Source organism: Equus przewalskii, chromosome X (assembly GCF_037783145.1).
Source record: "Equus przewalskii isolate Varuska chromosome X, EquPr2, whole genome shotgun sequence".
Classification (NCBI taxonomy): Eukaryota; Metazoa; Chordata; class Mammalia; order Perissodactyla; family Equidae; genus Equus; species Equus przewalskii.
This window is the reverse complement of record NC_091863.1, coordinates 74,553,554-74,572,095: the sequence shown is the minus strand read 5'-3', so window position 1 is coordinate 74,572,095 and position 18,542 is coordinate 74,553,554. Positions and strand designations below refer to the sequence as shown.

Below are 18,542 nucleotides of genomic sequence, written 5' to 3'. Positions count from 1 at the left end.
TCCCTATATTCTATTGATATGGTGTATTACATTAATTGATTTTTCACATGTTTATTGAAACTTGCATTTCTAGGATAAATTCCACTTGGTAGCTGTGTATGATCCTTGTTATACACTGCTGAATTTGGTTTGTTAGTGTTTTGTAGAGGATTTTTGCATCTATATTCCTAAGAGAGATTGGTCTGTGTATGTGTGTGTGTATGATGCCTTTGTCTGGTTTTATTATCAGGGTAGTGCTGGCCTCATAGAATGAGTTAGAAATGTTCCCTCCTCTTCTAAATTTTGGAAGTGTTTATGAATAACTGATATCAGTTCTTCCATATATGTTTGGCAGAATTCACCAGGGAGGCCATTTGATCTTGGGATTTTCTTTGTAGGTAGTATGGGGGATCAGAATTGGCTACCTCAAAATATGTCTCTTTGCCTTGATTATTTTCAAGAACAAATGACTCTGAAAGGAACTTTGACCTCCCTGCTAACTGCCTAAAAGAAATTTAAGATAAAAGGCCTGTCCCCAGGACAAGTCATCACCATAGATAACTCTGGGTATGGATAGTCTGTGAGGGTCCTTGCTAAGCCCCTTCTTATCTGCCAAACATTTGATTTTCTATTTCCATGTGAATTGCCTTCCTCCACTTTGAAGCCCTGAACTACTACCCTCAATATCCTCCTTTGTCTTTACCTGAAGATGGTACTTAAGCTGGCAGCCTTGGCCATTTTGGTGAGTTACCCAGTTTCCCTGGATTTCTCCCATGTGTACGTGTTAGAAAGCTTTGTTTGATTTTCTCCTGTTATTCTTTCTTATGTCAATTTAATTAGTAGACCAGCCTGAAGGACCTAGAATGGGTAGAAGAATTCTTTTCCTCTCCTACAGTAGTTTTTAAATTACTTATCAAACAACATTACTTGTTATAAATCTATTCAGATTTTCTGTTTCTTCTAGTCAGTTATGGTAGTTCATCTCTTTCTAGGGATTTTTTAATTTTACCTAGATTATCTAATTTGTTGGCATACAATTTTTCATAATATTCTTTTATAATCCTTTTTATTACTGTAATATCAGTAGTAATGTCCCTTTTTTCATTCCTGATTTTACTAATTTGAGTCGTCTAATTTTTTTTTCCTGTTCAGCCTAGCTAAAAATTTCAAAATGGTTGAAATTTTAAAGAAACAACTTTTTTTTTGAGGAAGATTAGCCCTGAGCTAACTGCTGCCAATCCTCCTATTTTTGCTGAGGAAGACTGGCCCTGAGCTAACATCCATGCCCATCTTCCTCCACTTTATATGTGGAACACCTACCACAGCATGGCCTGCCAAGCAGTACCATGTCTGCACCCGGGATCTGAACCAGCGAACCCCAGGCTGCAGAAGTAGAACGTGCGCACTTAACTGCTGTGCTACCAGGCCGACCCCTAAAGAAACAACTTTTAATTTTGGTGCTTTTCTATTCTTTATCTTATTTATTGCCCCTCTACTCTTTATTATTTTCTTCCAACTGTTTGCTTTGGGTTTAGTTTGCTCTAGTTTAAGTTTACTAAGGTGGAATGTTGAGTTATTGATCTCTGATATGTCTTCTTTTTTAATGTATGCATATACAGTTATAAGTTTTCCGCTAAGCACTACTTTATCCCTTTTCCATAAGTTTTTGGATGTTCTTTCTTCATTTTCATTTATCTCATAGAATTTTCTGTGAATGGTTCTGTGATCCATTGATTATTTAGGAGTGTCTTACTTAATTTGTACATATTTGTGAGATTCCTAAATTTCTTTCTGTTATTAAGTTTCATTTCCCTCTTGTGATAGGAGAAAATACTTTGTGTCATTTCAATCCTTTTAGATTTATTGAGGCTTTTCTATGGCTCAGAATATTACATATCTGGGAGAATGTTCCATGTCTATTTGAGAAAAATTTGTGTTCTATTATTGTTGAGTGGAATGTTCCATAGATGTCTGTTAGGTCTAGTTTGTGTATAGTGTTGTCCGAGTCTTCTATTTCCTTTTGTGTATCATGCCTACTTTGTCTATCCATTATTGAAAGTTAGGTATTGAATCCCTAAAAGTTATTGTTGAGGCGCCAGCCCCATGGCATAGTGGTTGAGTTCAGTGTGCTCCATCTTGGCAGCCCATGCTCATGAGTTTGGATCCCAGGCACAGACGTACACTACTCATCAGCCATGCTGTGGTGGCAACCCAAATATAAAGTGGAGGAAGATTGGCACAGACGATAGCTCAGGGTTAATCTTCCTCAGCAAAAAAAAAAGAAAAAAAACTTTGTTGAAGTGTCTATTTCTCTTTTAAATTGTGTCCGTTTTTGCTTCACAGAATTTGAGGTTCTACTGTTAGGTAAATATATATTTATAATTTTTATATCATCCAGGAGAATTGGATGTTTGTTGTTATAAAATGCCCCTCTTTATATCTAGTAACCTTTTTGGTTTTTTTTTACAAACTCTAGTTTGTCTAATATAAATATAACCACTGAAGTTTTCTCATGGTTGCTGTTCACATAATATATCTTTTTCTACTCTTTTCCTTTCAAATTATTTGTTACTTTGAATTTCAAATATATCTTTTGTAAACAGCATATAGTTGGATCATTTTTTTAAAAATCCAATCTAACAATCTTTTTGATTGGATTGTTTAATCCATTCTTATTTCATGTTATTGTTGATAAAGTTACATTTATGTCTGATATTTTACTTTTTGTTTCATATATGTCTCATGTATTTTTTGTTCCTCTATACCTCCATTACCGGTTTTCATACTGTTTCCTAGTGGAACAAATTCTTGCTTTAATTATTTTTTAACTATATTTTTTATTTATTTCCTTAATAGTTACTCTAAGGCTTACCATATACATCTTAAATTATCAGAATGTACTTCAGCTTTATATAATTTAATTACAGTGAGATATAGAATCATTGCTCCTAAATAGCTGTATAATTTCTATCAAAATTTTGTGTTATCATTGTTGTACATAGTATATCTAAATATGTTAGCAACCCTATAATACATTGTTATAAGTAATTCTTTTCTTTCAGTCAATTCATTTTTTTTTAAATTAAGGTTTAATTGACATATAATATTACATTAGTTTCATATGTACAACATGATTTTATATTTGTATATATTGCTAAATGATTACAATAAATCTTTATATAATCTTATACCTATTAAAGAATCTTAGAAAATAAGGGAGTTATATTTACCTTATTATTTATCCTTTATGGTTCTCATCATTTTTCCTGTAGATTTGAATTACCATGTATGGTCATTTCATTACTCCAATATAACGTTGCTCTCTTCCTCCTCCTTTGTGTTCTATTTATTCTGTTCTGTTATTGTCAAATATATTACCTTTCTGCATGTTAGAGACCCACCAATACAATTAAAATAATTATTTTAGAAAAAATGTTTCTTAGCAGTTAAGAGCAGGAAGACGAAATATGCATTTATACAGTCTTTTATAATTACATAATAACCTTTACTTGTGCTCTTTATTTCTGTGGATTTGAATTTCAATCTGTAGTCATTTTCTCTCAGCCTGAAGAACTTCTTTTGGCATTTCTTATAGGGTGGGTCTACGACCAATGAAATTGCTGTTTATTTTGTAATGTCTTTTTTTGTGTTCCCTTTGAAAGATACTTTTGCCATATATAAGATTCCTGGTTGACAGATTTTTCTTTTCTCTTAGCTCTTTGAATATGTCGTTCCACTGCTTTCTAGCCTCCATGTTTTCTAATGAGAAATTGTCTGCAAATCTTACAGGGGTTCCTTGTATGTGATGAGATGTTTTTCTCTTGCTTCTTTCAAAATTTTCACTTTCAGTGTTTTTACTATAGTACATCTGGGTGTATCTCTTTGTGGAGTTTGCTGAGTTTCTTGGATGTATAGATTAACATTATTCACCAAACTAGAGAACTTTACAGGCATTATTTTATCAAAGATATTTTTCTGCTCCTTCATCTTTATCCTGTTCTTTTTGCACTCTCATTACATGTGTGTTGGTGTGTTTAAGGATCTCCCACATTTTTCTGAGACTGTTAAATTTTCTTCATTCTCTATGTCTTTCAGGCTGCATAATCTCTATTGATTTATCTTCAAGTTCTCTGATTCTTCATTCTGACAGGCTAAATCTACTGTTGAGATTCTCTAGTGAATTTTTCATTTCAGTAATTACACATTTTAACTCCAGAATTTTCATTTCATTCTTTTAATTTCTAATTATTTATAGATACTTTGTATTTGATAAAACATTGTCATTATAGCATCCTTTACTATTTTAAGCATGGTTTTGTGTCATAATTTTTGTTGAAAATTGTTTTAAATTTATTGAGACTTGGCATAACATGGTCTATCCTGGAGACTATTCCACATGCATTTGAAAAGAATATGTATATTCCCCTTGCTGAGTAGAGGGTTCTATAGGTGTCATATAAAAACTGCATAAACATGTCAATAGATGCAGAGAAAACATTTGGTGAAATTCAACACCACTTCATAATCAAAACACTAAAAATAAATAAATAAAATGGAAAAAAAACCTAGGAATAGAAGGGAAATTCCTCAATCTGAAATAAGGCATGTATGCATACTCCACAGCTATCATCAAAAAGGAAATTTTAAAAACAATTCCATTTACAATGGCATCAAAAAAATAAAATTCTTTGGAATAAATTTAATGAAATGAGTGCAAGAAAACTACACTATGCACGGAAAACTGTAAAACATCATCGGAAAAAATTAAAAATGACCTAAATAAATGAAAAGACATTCCAAATTTATGAATTGGAAGATTTCTTATTATTAAGGTGATAATACCTTACAAATGTATGTACATATTCAACATAAGCCTTGTCAAAATCCCAACTGGCTCTTTTTGCAGAAATTGACAAGCTGATTGATTCATATGAAAGTTCAAGGCACCCTGAATAGCCAAAACTATTTTGATAATAAAGAACAATGTTGGAGAATTCACATTTTCCAATTTCACTACTTACTACAAAGCTAGAGTGATCAAGACAATGTGGGAATTGTATAAAAATATTCAGGGGCTGACCCCTTGGCCGAGTGGTTAAGTTCCCATGCTTCGCTTCAGCGGCCCAGGGTTTCATTGGTTAGGATCCCGGGCGTGGACATGGCACCACTCAACAGGCCATGCTGAGATGGCGTCCCACATGCCACAACTAGAAGGACCCACAACTAAAACATACAACTATGTACTGGGGGCATTTGGGAGTAAAAAGCAGAAAAAAAGAATATTCATAAAAATCACTTGAGAGCCTAAAAATATATCCTTCTCTTTATGTTCAGTTGATTTTTAACAAGAGTGCCAAGACAGTTTAACGTGGAATTAATAGTCCTCAACAAATGGTGCCACACTACCCACTGAATTTCAGCAAAATGGAAATGAAATTGAAAATGAAAAATGAAATTGAAACCCTCACTGATATCATACACAAAAGTTAAATCCAAATGGATCACAGACTTAAATGTAAAAGTTAATTTTCTTTAATCTTAGAAGAACATATAGTTGTAAATCTTTGTGACCTTGAGTAAGGCAAAGCCTACTTTGTTTGACATCAAAAGCAAGCAAAAAGAGAAAAAATAGATATTAAATAGAAATTAAATCAAAATTTAAAAACTTTGTGCAGCAAATGATACTATCAGTGAAAAGATAACCATCAGAATGGGAGAAAATATATATATATATCATATATCTTATAATGAGCTAGTATCCAGAATATATAAAGAATAGGAATAAATTTAACAAAAGAAATAGAACGTTTGTATAATGAAAACTACAAACATTGTTGATAGAAATTGAAAAAGAGCTAAGGAAATTAAAAGATATACCATGTTCACATATTGAAAGACCTAATACCATGAAAATGCCAGTATTTATGAATTTTATCTACAGAGTCTATAGAATCCTTATCAACACCCTACCTGTTTTATTAGCAGAAATTGAGAAGCTGGCCTTAAAATACATATGAAAACACAAGGGACCAAGATTAGCCAAAACAATCTTTAAAAAGGAACATATCTGGAGAACTCACATTTCTCTATTTTAAAACATAGGGATAAGACATACATATCATTGGAACAGAATGGACAGTCCAGAAGTAAAATATCACATTTATGGTCACTTGATTTTCCACAAGTGTTCCAAGACAATTCAATAAGGAAAATAATAATCATTTCAATAAATGGTACTAGGACAACTGGCTATCCACTTGCAAAAGAATGACATTGGATGGCTCCCTCGCACCACATACAAAAATTAACTCAAAATTGATCATCGGTGTAAATCTAAGAGCTAAAAGTATAAAACTCAGAAGAAAACATTGGAATAACCTTGAGTTAGCCAATGCTTTCTTAGATATGATACCTAAAGCAAGTGCCAAACAAAAAATAGATAAATTGTATATCATCCAAATTTAAAACATTCATGCTTCAAAGAACACCAGCAAAACAACCAACACTGTGAAAGTAATATTTTCAAATCATGTATCTGATGACAAGGGACATGTATCTTTTTTTTTTTTTTTGAGTAAGATTATCACTGAGCTAACTACTGCCAATTCTCCTCTTTTTGCTGTGGAAGACTGGCCCTGAGCTACCATCCATGCCCATGTTCCTCTACTTTATGCATGGGACGCCTACCACAGCATGGCTTTTTGCCAAGTGGTGCCATGTCCGCACCTGGGATCCGAATTGGTGAACCCTGGGCCACCGAGAAGCAAAACGTGAACTTAACCACTGCGCCACTGGGCCGGCCCCTGACAAGGGACTTGTACTGAGCATATATAAAATCTCTTACAACTCACACCCAATAGGATGGTTTTAATCAAGAAGACAGATAACAAGTGTTAGTAAGGACATGGAAAAATTAGAGATCTCATATATTCATTTCTGGTGGGAATGTAAAATATTGTAGCTACTTTGGAAAAAGTTTGAAAGTTCCTCAAATATGGTAACATACAGTTACCATATGACTCAGCAATTCCCCTCCTAGGTGTATACTCAAGAGAACTGAAAACTTATTTCCACACAAATACTTTTACATTAATATTCATAGCACCATTATTCATAATGAGAAAAATGTAGAAACAGCCAAAATATTTAGCAACTGATGACTCGATAAACAAAATGTGGTACAATGGCCTATTATTCAGCCATGAAAAGTAATGAAGTACCTGCAATATGCTGCAACATGGATGAACTGTGAAAACTTCATGCTACGTGAAAAAAGCCAGGCACATACTGTATGATTCCTTTTATATGAAATGTGTAGACTAGGAAAATCCATAGATAAAGAATGTAGATTAGTGTTTTCTAGGGGCTTGTTGCATGAATGCCATGTATTGAGTAACTGCTGATGGTTATGGGTTTCTTTTTGGGGTGATGAAAAACATTCTGAAATTAGATAGTGGTAGTGGTTGTACAATTCTGTGACTATACTAAAATCCACTGATTGTACACTTCAAAAGTATGATTTTATGGTTTATAAATTAAATCTTAATAAAGCTTTTTTTTAAAAAAAACAACCTGAATCTGAAGAAAAAGTGCATTCTAAGAAAGCATAACTCAACAAGTAATAACCCCTTCCTCTGGCATAGCAAAAGCCACATTCCCTAATACTAGAATCCTACAAATATTCATAACATTGATTCTTGCATAGCCTTTGTGGGGGTAGAACAATCTTGAGCTCCTAGCTTCAGACTGTGCTTCCAAGGGAAATGACAGGACTTTTCAAGGACATTAAACCATTAACTGATCTTCAATAATTATTTCAGCTCTCAACACTCTGAGTGGATCTAGCTCTGATCACAACACTAGGTTCCAAGAATGTTTTAACACCTATTAAAATATATAATAATAACAATCTAATGTCTTTGAGCAAGAAGACAGGTACAGGATAAATTTTTGGCCAGAGGTTAGAAAGATATATGCTATAAATGAGAAAACACTACAAAGAAGCACTTGGAAATCCAGGACTGAAGGGAAAGAAAGGGGGAGAAATATGTGAGTAAATAAGTAAATAAAATAATTTCAGAGTGATAAGTGCTACCAAAAAAATAACAGAACAAAATGTGATAAGAAGTAACCTGGGTTTGTTTTGCTACTTGGATTTGGGTGATTAAGGAAACCCTTTCTTAGTAAATACTATTTTAAACTAAGATTAAGATAAAAGGAAGTAGTCATTTGAAACTGGAAAAAGAGCATCCCAGGCAGAGGAGCAGAAATTTAAAAATCCTTGAGCAGGAAAGAGCTTGCAGATGAGTGACCAGAACCATGGCCAATGAACTGCTGCATAGCTGGCAAGTGACAAGTGCTATGAGAAGAGGTATAAAGGTAGATAGTGATAGGTAAGGCAGGGTGTTGCAGGCCATGTCAGGAGTTTGAATTTTATTCTGCTTACAAGGCGAAGTCATTGCATGGTTTTAAGTCTAAGAGTGTCGTAATCTGATTTATGTTTCTAAAAAAGCCAGAAGCATATGTAGTCAGAGACAGTCTTTTCAGAACTAGATGTTTTATATGGCAATGGAATATTTGAACTTTGATGAAAAAGAGGAGTTATAAATTCAAATTAATATCAATGATACAATCTAAAGTTTTATTGTGTCTCAATAGAGAAACTTTGTTTTTATACAATTCAGTGATTGCTACACTAAGATTTGGAAGTCAAATGATCAATTTCATGAGTAATTTTTAGTTTTGAAGGTAGGCATACATTAAAATTTTTATGATCATATATTTGAAATGATGGTGCTTCACATACCTTTTAGTGTCTATTTCACTATAACTTGGACCTGATTGCTCTTAGAACACATGCAAAATATGATAAGTCCAGTGCCAGTGGGTATCCACTTTATACTGTTTTGTAAAATGATGGGAAGATCATCTGAGGGGATTTAGTTTAGGCAGGTCTGAAACAATCTATTTGACGTGGTCAGATGCCAGGGACTCCTGGATTCAACTTTTGATTCAACCCAGCCTACCATAGTTACTAAAAGTATGCTGGGACTGACTTACACCAGCTCCCAAGTAGATAAGTGGTATAGAGATAATTATTCCCAGGGCAAAATACATCTATACCTTGACATGACTGCATCACAGAAGCAAACTATTGACAAGTAAACTATGACCGTGTGGCGCTCGGAACAGTTTGGGATGTCTATAGGGGTAAAAAGACACCCTTTCCTGCTGCTAGAAATGCCTAGATTTAGTTTCTCAAAGGGCTTGATGAATCCTGATATTAGACATATGTTATTTTCATCAGTGGATGCCTTCATGGGGACTTAAATACAATGGGATGTTGCCTCTACAAAGAGGAAAATGTTCCTGGGTCTCTTGTTTTATGCAGCCATCTTCATGCAGGTATGTTTGAGTATCTTTTACTTACATTAAAGAGATTTGTATCATTTTTCAGTGTCTCTCGGTACCATCAACTCTACTTCAATCACACACCATCTGCCAGTAACAAATATCACCTTGTTTAATATCTGAGTCTCTCTTATTATCCCCAAACAGAAGGCCTTGTTTAATTTAGGTTAGTTTAAATAGGCGTGAGATATCACTTAAACTATGCTCCAGGGCACTCCTGAATATCTATAAGTAAGAAAATATTCTAGAGCCAGCCCTGATTGCCTAGTGGTTAAAGTTCAGCGCACTCCGCTTGGGCAGCCTGGGTTTAGTTCCTGGGTGTGGAACAACCTCTGTGTCAGTAGCCATGCTGTGATGGCAGCTCACATAGAAGAAATAGAAGGACCTACAACTTTGTACTGGGGCTCTGGGAAGGGGAAAAAAAGAAAGAGGAAGTTTGGCAACAGATGTTAGCTCAGGGCAAATCTTTCCCAGCAAAAAAAAAGAAGATAGTCTATTCTTGCTTCCCCTTGGCAGAACATTGGGTATTTGAACTTATTCAAAGACATATTATAATTTTATAATAAAATATATAGAATCTAATAAAAGTATGCTTAGTACCTGTGCTTAAGACTTACTTTTTGACGGCCATTAATATTTGAGGCTAAGGACAAGTATATTGAGTTTAAAAATTCCCAAAGCAGTGTCAGTTTTAAAATATCCTACAGCAGAGGACAAGGTATATATTTACTTTGCTCACCTCCAGTTTTCAAGCACTTGGTGAAAGCTGCTGGCTTTGAGAAATGACCAGGTCAATCTGAGCTGAAGGCTGCAAGGAAGGGAATTAGGTAACAGGTGTGAGTCAAATTTATGACACCCATTCCATGTGCTCTTCTTACAGTGTGACTAACATGGTGTTCCCACCTCTTGAGTCTTTGTGGAGACTTATGACTGTTCCAGCTAATGTGGCATGGTGGAAGTGACGCTATTTGACTTCCAAGATGAGTTCATAAGAAGATACAGCTTCCACCTGGATCATTTTCTCCCTCCCTCCCCTGCCCAGGATACTTGCTTTGGGGATCCAGGTAGAGAGGCCATGTTTGGGTGTTCCAACCAATAGCCCTAGCTAAGGTTTCAGTCAACAGCCAGTATCTACCAATGATATGTGATTGACCCTCCAGAATATTCCAGCCCCCAGACGTCAAGTCAACTCAGCTGATGCCACGTGGAGCACAGATGTCTTCCTCACTAATCCCAGCCCAAACTGTAGATTCATGAACAGAATAAATGCTGCCATTGTTTTAAGACACTAAGTTTAGAAGTAATTTTTTTTCAGAGCCATAGTAACTAAAACAACTCCAGAACGTATATCCAACTGCCTACTTGTCAAATGCAATTTTAATATGGTAAAACCCAAACTCCTTCTTATCTCTCCCTCACACCTGTTCCTTCAGCAGTCTTATTTATCTCAGCAAATGACAACTTTATTTTTCCAGCTTCTCAAATCATAAGGCAGTCATCTTTGATTCCTCTCTCTGCCTCTGATACCCAATATGTTATTGTTGCCTCCACCTTCACACCATATCCCAAATATGACTATTTTCCCCACATCCGCCACTTCCACCTGATCCAAGCCATGAACATTTTTCACCTGGATTATTTCAATAGCCTCCTAAATGGTTTTCCTGTTTTATCCCTCAACTTCCTACACCTAAATCTCCACACAGGCTCCAGAGGAATCATCTTAAAATGTCTGATTTTGTCATTTCATTGCTCACTCCTAGTAAATATCAAGGTGTTTAAAATTGGCCCATAGTTTTCTCTCTATCCTTATGCCTCACACTGTCCTCCTTGCTCACTTAGCAGCAGTTAAACTGGCCTCCTTGTTATTCCATGAGCACATCAGGTACTTACTTGTCTTTGATATTTTTGCTGCCTGGAATGTTCTTTCATTAGTTATCCTATTGCTCAATTGCTGAGTTCCGTCTGCACAAATATTATACCTTCAGAGAAGCCTTCCTTGACCACCTATCCCTTTAGGCTGTTTTATTTTCTCTTTATTACTTACTAACATCTGACATTGTTACCCATTGTACATTTGTTTAATCTTGTAAGACCCACTAGAATGTGAGGTTCAAAAGATCAGGGACTTCGTCCATTTTGTTTACTGATATACCCCAGCACCTAGAACAGTGTTTGGTACAGATTAGGCGCTCAGTAGGTATAAGGCCAGCAGGTTCCTAAAATCTTCTTATGTGGTGGTTTTGAAAAACAAGCAGCAAGCTCTGTTATGGTCTTTCTTAAAGCAAGGAAGAGGATGATGCTGAATATTTCTAAGAGTCATTAGTTTTACCTTTTATTGTGCAACTGCAGTGTGCTGAGCACTTACGTCTAGATGAGAGTGGCACGGAGAAAACACTGTTGATTAAGATATTTTGAAATCAAGGACTTTAAAAACAAGTGCAATGAAATGCTATAGGTCCCATGATAGAAATTTTAAAGGAACACAAACAAGGGAACTCAAATAAAGGAGTTGTCAGTTCTATCTGAAGAAGGGGTTTTAAGGAAGCTTCATATGGAGTCTTGAAAGATGAGCAGTTTGCCAGATAAACGAGAGAGGCAGTATTGGGGGTACAAGAGGGCATTCCAAGATGCAGTAACAACATGAACAAAGGAATGCCTGAGTGAAATAGTTTGAATACCTCTTATGGATGGAGCTTATATAAATGTAGGGTTATATGAAAGAGAAAGCTGAAGAGGTAAGGTAGGCAGGGGACAATTTGAGACAGGTCTTTTATGCCATATTTGTTTGAGCGTTATTGTGTAGTGAAACAAGATCCTACAAGGGTTTTAAGCATAGCTCTTTCCTGTTTTAAGATTCTTAATGACAAATGATGTGGCTAAAGAAATAGGTCAGCCCATTTCCCTATGTTCTATCCACATAGCAAAAAGAGTTTCCAGAGACACAGAAATACTTCTCTTAAATAGTTCTCTATGAAAGGAATTAGACCAGCTAAATCCATCAAATCTAAGCAGGCTGTGGTCATAAGTAACACTGTATTTTTTGTTAAAACAAAATGTGCAATTCGTTTTGTGGGGTTAATGTGAAAAAAAACTGCTAAGTACTTCTATAAAAAAGAAATAATTAAATGTCAAAATTATATATTTTAGAAGGAGTCTAAATGTCAAGAATAGTGGAATTGCCTATTAAATTATGATGGGGTACTATGTATTCTTTTAAAGGGGTGATGATGATGCTGATGTAATAACAAAGAGAAATGGTTTTATATATAATGTTATTTTAAAAATAGAATTCAGAATTGTATTTATGATGAGATTTCAACTAAGTAGGAAAAAAAAAAAGCCATTATGATAGCCAGGCTGCAAAATGGCCCCCAATGATAGTGTCTCCTGGTATTTATGCCTTAATCATCCCCTCCTGCACTGAATAGGGCTGACTTGTATAACCAACACAATATTGCAGAAATGACAGTGTATGAGTTTTGGGCTAGGTCCTAAAAGGACATCATAGGTTCTGTTTTGCTTTCTCTTTGATCACCCACTCTGGGAGAAGCCAGACATCCCATCCATGAGAATACTCTAGCAGTCATATAAAGACTTCCACATCATCAGGAAAATTGAGGCCCTCTGTGGACATCCAGCAAGGACTTGCCAACCATGTTCGCGAGCCTTGGAATCAGACCCTCCAATCTTAGTCAAGCCTTCAGAAGGCTGCACCCTAGGCTGACATTTGGACTGTGTTTGGAGGAAAACTTTTCCTCTACCAGTTTAGGTCCAAGCGGTAGTGATGGTGGTGGTGGGGCTGTGAATGAATTGGTAACAGATTAACAGAAGAAAAGTTTATTTTACATGCATGTGGGAGCACTTTATAAGGAGTGGCTCCCCAAACAACCAAGGGTAAGGGTTTATATATCAGCTTAACAAAAGGGGAGAGGGACTTGGAGCTTCGGTGGGAAAATATGGAAGGTTCTATTGGACTTGTTTACACAGTTTTTCATCCTGGTGCTAATGGGCTGTCTCCTTTTTGGCTGGAAGCTTCCCTGGAGGGGGGTTTATGGCAGTATGTCAGAAAGCCCTGCTTTAATCATCAATCAAAAGGATGTTCACATAAGGCTTTTTCTGCAGCTGTTTGTCCAAAAGTTTTCAGTTTATAGTAGTCTTCCTGCCACTCTGGTGGGTTATTGGACCCTTCAACTGCAACATTATGAGATACCTTGAGTCCTTACTACCAGTTAAATCACTCTTTTTTTTTTTTTGAACAAGAATGTTCTTTATTTGTACAAAGCATTATTTTCTCAACGTTCTTCACTCATTAGTCAACAAACTTTTCACTGTATTCATTTAACATATTAACGGTGTCAAACTACACTTGACTAACTGTCAACCTCCAAGCACTCAACTTAGAGACAAACAAAAAGTGCTTGGAGTACCAAATGGAAAGAGAAAAACATGAAAAAAGTTCAACTGAGACACCTTAGAAGCAGTTAAAGGGAGTAGCCTGCTGGGAGGGGGAGGGTGGCTGGGGAATTCCTGAGCACCATCAGATTGCCCTTAAGGTTCAGAGAGGTTTACAAAACCATTTTTAAAAGACTTGAGATTAGAACTAAGGAATGAGAGGAACCTGCCCTTTGGGATATTAAGCAGGTTATCAACATTCCTGGATTGCAGAAGTGAGACAAAGAGAGAGAGAGAGAAAGTGGGAATGGGGAGCAGAGGAGAGGCAGAAGACAGGAAGCGAGAAGCACACAGGGAGGAAGTTGTGCTCAGAAGAAACAAAGTTTGGAACCTGTCAAGAATTGGAAGAATGAAAAGCCATAGTCACAAGTCTGGAAGGACTACAAGAGAAAGCCTGGAATTTTATACCTTCCAGGAGGTAACAATAAATCCTAAAGCTGTATAGTGGCAGACAGCGAGGTGCGTTTAAGACTAAACCATCTGTTTTGTAAAAGAGCAGGACATTGGCACACTTGCTTGACTAATTCCACTCTACACTGCTGATTTAAAAACATGTGTGCCCAGAGCATAGCCACCCCAGCAGGTCAAACGCCTACAGGCGATATAGAAGGGGTCCAAGCCAAGCAGATCTGTGGAAACCAAAATTCAATTAATGTTACTGTCAAGTGAAGAGACAACAGAACAGATTTCATTGTTCTTTTAGTAGTTTCCTAAAGCTAACATTTTGACCACTTGTAATAACCTGGTATTTCCAAACACTGTATGATCAAACAGGCTGACCATGATCAAAGCCCCAATTTTTCCTGAGCCTTGACTGCCTCTGTGATCTGGAACACAGCTGGCAGCACAGAGTTATTACTTTTGGGGGGGAAGGAATTTCTAGAGGGGTAGAAGGGCACTGAGGATCAAAAACTGTCTAACCATATGTATATGTATGTAAAGAAGAGAGATCAAATTGACTAATTATATTAGTCGTTCAGAGTCCATCATGCTAAAAAGTAACCTTCAGGATGGTTAAGCAACAGGATTCTGCTACTCAGATGCTCTGAGTGTGGGAAGCGCTGGTTTTGATCATTTTAGTCAGTTTCTATTTTGATCTTCTCAGGCTCTTCTGCCTAAGACTACCCTGCCCAGCAGGGGAAAGCTTCACACGAACACATACCATGTTTCAGAGTGGTACCTTCCAAAGTGCCAGAGTCTCCCCACCCTATTCAGTTGTCCACTTCCTCGTCTTCATTCTGTTCTTCTTCCAGCCTTTCCTCGTCTTCATCAGTGTCCTCATCTCTGCTCTTGTCTGGCTCTTCTGAATCTGTTTTTTTGCCTTTGTCCCTCTTCTTTTGCTCTGAAGCTTCCTTCTTGCCTTTCTTCTCCCTCTTATATGCTTCCAGAGCGTCTTTTAACAGGGTGATGAACCGCTGGAACTCCATCTCCTCCATGGCAGAGAGCACATCGCTGGCATTCAGTGGCTTGCGTTTCCCTTTCATCGCGAAGTTGTTGGCCCAGTACGTGGCTGACAGCATGAAGACGCTGGCAGCGCGGGAAATGGCGCTCCGGGGCTCCTTGGAGATGTTGACTCCGTCCAGCAGCGCCTCCTTGATGATTCTGGTGACGACAGCGTTGGGGAAATTTAGGTCCTCGGGGCTCTCTGTCATTACCGTCACGGGGGCCCGCGCCTCCGCCCCAGGCCTCCTCCTCAGGCTGCTACAGCGGCCGGCGTCGCCATGGTCTGACCCAACAAACCTTCCGTCCCATCCCACGTTGCCCACTCTGTGTCCCACAGTGCCCCGCGCGCCATACCTTCCTTCCTCCCCGAGTCCTGCCTCTGCCTCAAGTTGCCTGTGCTTCGGAACTTCACACGCTGCTATGGTTTTGGCCCACCAGGGCTTCCGTCTGACCCCAGGGGCACCTGGCGTCCGTTCGGGAGCTCGTTTCTCCGCTTCATGCCACCAAGAAGTCTGGAGCGTTCCCCTCAAATTAAGTATGTCTCGCTCTAAGTCACTCTTAAATGCCTGACTCACAGAAACTGTGTGTGATAAAATGTTCACTTGTGCTATTTTAAGCTCTTAAATTTTGGTGTAATTTGTTGTACAGCAATTGATAAGTAATTCATCCATGCATTTTATTTTCAAAATTTTCTGTAGCTTGATATTAATTTTATAATGAAAAAGCATAATAAAAGAAAGTAAAATATTTGATTTTTGTTGACAAAATATAGTGCTAAGGTCTCTAAAGTGAGGAAGACTATAATTTAAAAGATTTAAAATTCTGAAACAGAGATGCAATAAAAAACTTAAAGCATTGCACTTCATTAGACCTACTGTTAACAAAAGACTTGCATGTGACAAATAAAAATGGCAAGCAATAGGATATATTGGAGAATATGAGGAAGCCATTTGGTATAAACCTAATTCGGCCTGACCTTGTCTTTCCAAAAGGGCCTGACTGTGGCTGTTGAGGATGCATTGTATATCTGCTTTAGATATTCCCTATGGCAAGAACAAAGGCCCTTGAGATAAAGGTGCAACTTCCCTCCCCATCCCAAGTTGGCATTTCCTTAAGGATTAAGCATCTTTCCTTAGGCTAGGAACTGATTGCTGCGCTCACCTGTGACCGCCCAGCTGGAGACAATAGACTTGCCTCCTGCTCTGCCCTCTGAGATAGCAGACCCACTACCTGCTGTGTCCATTAAGTGCTGTGCTGACAGGGCAATCTTGTGACTATTGTGGGAGGGACATTTCAATCATATGTGAAACACCCTGATTGGGGGTATATAACCACTCTGTGCACCCCACTTCTTCGGTGCCCTTCCTTTGGGAAGAAAGGCCCTGGGCCATGGTCCTCAGATTTCAGCTCAGAATAAACTCACCCAAATTTTCATTTATAGATTGGTTATGGATTATTTTCGTCGACACATGAAACCACAAGGAACACTGCAACCAGTAAACCAAGACCTCAACCAATAGGATCAGCTTCACCAAAAAGAGAGAGATGTTGAAACACTTTGATGCCAAGATTTGTTTAATGTAGAATCCAAAAGTATTAATATAAAAATGAAAAATACCATAAAATATGTTTACTTGGCCAGCCCAGTGGTGTAGTGGTTAAGTTCGCGTGATCCACCTCTGTGGCCTGGGGTTTGCGGGTTCGTTTCCCAGGCACAGACCTACACACTGCTCATCAAGCCATGCTGGGGTGGTGTCTCACATGCAAAATAGAGGAAGAGTGGCACAGATGTAACTCAGGGACAATCTTCCTCAAGCAAAAAGAGGAAGATTGGCAACAGATGTTAAGTCAGGGTCAATCTTCCTCACCAAAAAAAATGTGTTTACCTGATATACCAGATCACAGACTGCAAGAGATTTTTAAAGTATAAAATAATTCTGTTTTTCCCTTCAATTTAGCAAAGAGGTTATGCCTAATCTTCCTCTGACTATAAAAACAATAAACGAAAGATTTGGGAATATCCTCAAAGTAATCAGTGATATCTAGAATCAATAAGAGGGCTTTGGTAAACTGCTAAACTGTTATACAACCATATTCTATACCATAAATAACTTCTTTTAGTACCTTGCTTATCTGGTATGTCTAGCTCTGAAAGAACTCATAACAGCCGTACAAAAGCAGCCCAAAATGTTAGGATATTGAAGGGAACTTGCAGCATCACATCATTAAAAAAGATGGGGAAAGTGACAAAGAAAATGTATTCAGTAATTTGAAATAAGGAAATGAGGTGATTTGTATGACTGACTTTGTCTTGTCCTTTTAAAAAAGAGAGCTGAACCCTTCATTGGCATTTTCTTTTCTTCTCTTAAAAACAAGATATGAAAAAAATAGAAGTTTTTACATTCACCTTGAATCTCATCAGCTATTCTTGGCAAATTTGGAGACATGAATTGCATCAGGAACTCATTATGGCTCCAGAGGAAAGTTAGCACAAGAAGCGTGCAAAACTTAAAAAAAGAAAAGGTTTGTCCTTTTTTTTTGGAATCTATTTCCATAACTTAGATATATTTGACATTTATTCATCATTTGCTATGTTCCAGATAATCGAATAAGGGCTTCATTTATCTTATTTATTTACTTTTTAACCCTAGAAATTATTCTATGACATAGGTGGCATTAGTAATCCCATTTTACAGATGATAAAACAGAAAGTTTAAATATCTTGCCTAAATTGATACCAGGACTTTAACCCATTTGTGTCTAGCTTCAAAGCCAGGGCCCATAAAACACTGTGTGATATAAGAAGTCAAGGCTTTCTTAAAATGATGCATATTTAAAATTGAAGCAGGACAAACTGCTATTTCAAAGACATTTCCAGTTTTCCAGAGGGGAGGCCTACTTGAATTTATAATTAATTTACTTACTTTGATGGTGATTGTGGTAGAGGACTCAGAAAACCTTCCTTTTCTGTTTTGGGATAAACACTTTAATAACTTGCAGTTTATGTTAATACAAAGCCAAAATCCTGTGCTAGAATGAGGAACTTAACTACTTTGGTGATTAACTACTTAAGCTCAATTAACTATTTAAGTTTGTCATTCTAGTTAAGAGCTTGTCTACTGAGTATAGTAATGTAAAAATCTCCAGGGTGGCCTGAGTTGCTGCTTTAAAAAGTGAGCAGTTATTAATTGTTCACAGAAGAAGAGGAGAATTTCCTTTTCTCCTGCAGGTTGGGGCAGGGAGGGAGATCGAGG

At 37.1% G+C, this 18,542-nt stretch overlaps 1 long non-coding RNA gene and 1 pseudogene across 3 annotated transcripts in view; one reads left to right on the top strand and one right to left on the bottom strand.

The window, feature by feature from the left end:
- The window catches only part of LOC103559354 (uncharacterized), a 636,399-nt gene that overhangs the window by 437,954 nt on the left and 179,903 nt on the right, over positions 1-18,542 (top strand). The gene's annotated exons all lie outside the window — the stretch shown is intronic.
- Positions 15,057-15,542, bottom strand: LOC103542361 (DNA polymerase epsilon subunit 3 pseudogene; annotated as a pseudogene).